The sequence below is a fragment of the Propithecus coquereli genome, unplaced genomic scaffold (assembly GCF_000956105.1).
Source record: "Propithecus coquereli isolate 6110/MARCELLA unplaced genomic scaffold, Pcoq_1.0 Scaffold4, whole genome shotgun sequence".
In the NCBI taxonomy this organism is placed as follows: domain Eukaryota; kingdom Metazoa; phylum Chordata; class Mammalia; order Primates; family Indriidae; genus Propithecus; species Propithecus coquereli.
This window is the reverse complement of record NW_012149729.1, coordinates 11,494,153-11,496,188: the sequence shown is the minus strand read 5'-3', so window position 1 is coordinate 11,496,188 and position 2,036 is coordinate 11,494,153.

Genomic DNA, 2,036 nt, shown 5'->3' with positions numbered 1-2,036 from the left:
GAGTATCCAGGTCATATGAAAACTCCAGCATCCTACGTGAAAAAACAAACACCCCAATTTAAAGTGGAGGATACATAAATATAGGTAGATATTTATAAATGTATATGTATTTAGCATGTTTATATATATACATGAATTACAGAAGAATAAACATAATGTGAATTAAATATGTAAAAAGATGTTCAAATTCACTAGCAGTGTGTACATATTTCTAAAATTCGACAATACACAGTATTATGAGAGTATGAATAAGCAGGGTTTCTCATATATGGCTGGTGTAAAATGCTAAAACTTTGAATGTAATTTGAAAATTACATATAACAGTTGAAAATGTACCTAATCAATAATCCAGCATTTCTTCTATTTAACATATACCCTAAAGCAGAGATCCCCAATCTTTGTTGCACCAGGGACTGGCTTCATGGAAGACAATTTTTCCATGGACCGGGGCTGGGGGATGCTTTCGGAATGATTCAAATGCATTCCATTTATTGTGCAATTCATTTCTATTATTATTACATTGTAATATATAATGAAATAATTATACATAATGCAGAATCTAATGCCACCACTGATCTGACAGGAGGTGGAGCTCAGGTGGTGATGTCAGTGATGGGGAGCGGCTGTAAATACAGATGAAGTCCATGGCCTGGAGGTTGGGAACTGTAGCCCTAAAGAATTTTTCATGCAAGTGCACAGAGATAAGTACAAAGATGTCCATTATATCACTACTTGTAATAGGAAATAACTGGAAACAAGCTCAATAACCTCCAATCAAAAAATGGATAAATAAATTGTGGTATATTTATATGCCATAAAACCACATAGCTGCAAGAGTTATTAAATTTGATTTATACATATCGACATCAAATTATTACAAAACAAGCATTTATACTTCCTAGGCTTTTAAAATTCATTCCTGTTAGTACATATAAATCAAGTTCTTTCATTTTAACTGCTATAGGATTCTATAATTCTGTAATTTGCATTTTCCACTCAATATTGTTTTAAGATGATATGTAAATCATGGTATATTCTGTAGAATTTAAAACACATAAATCAGTTTTCTACTTTAGTGAAGGATGAAAACATATTTGGTAACCATAGAAACAAAGGAGGCACACTACACTTCAGGACTGTGGTAGAAATTAGAAAGGAAGGTAAGGGAATGAAATGGGAGAGGGGCATGAAGTGTCATGAGCTGAATCTTTAATGTTTTATTTCTTAAAGAAATAAAATAAGGGCAGGAGGAAGAGGTTCGAAGCAAATACGATCAAAATCCGTTCAATCTGAGTGGTAGGGACTGACAAAGATTCTCTGCTTGACCAAACGTTAGTCAGGCTCCTGCACCTTCTCCTAGGCCTATCTGTGTACTTTCTTGTAAAATGCAGTTTTAGCTAAGAACCCTGCAGTGTCAGTTCAGCAAAAACCTCCCACCTTCAATATCTAATCAACCTCGATATCTGATTATGTTCCTCATTCTCCACCATATCCGGGTGGTGTCTGATTCTCTAGCTTGTCTTTGGCAAGAGTCCTGTAGGTCAGTTTAGCCAGAATCCCCCTTCCCCCGGATGTTTCTTCTTAGTAATTGTCCAACCACTGACCCCCCACCCTGCTCCTTGGCTTTAAATTCCCATTTGCTTAAGATGGATTCAAAGTTGAGCCCAATCTCTTTCTCTTGCTACAAAATCCTATTGCAGTGATCCCTATCCCTATCGCAATGGTCCAGAGTCAAGTCTTCCTTACTGTGCTTTAGCAAGTATCGTTGAATAATTTTTTCTTTAATAATACATGGGGGGTTTATTACTCTCTGTGCATTTCTGAATGTTTGAAATATTTCATTGTTTTTAAAATGCTTTCATATGAAAAATTGTAATTATCCAAATCCAGAAAATCAACAATAAAACTGTATCTTCTGACATCTCCCTATGTAATGCGATATTAGCATCCTCTTTTTAAAAAATATCTGCCTTCCCTCCATTTTTCACTGTAGTCTTTTTTCTAAATGCTAAATTTTAAAATGTAATTATTCCAAT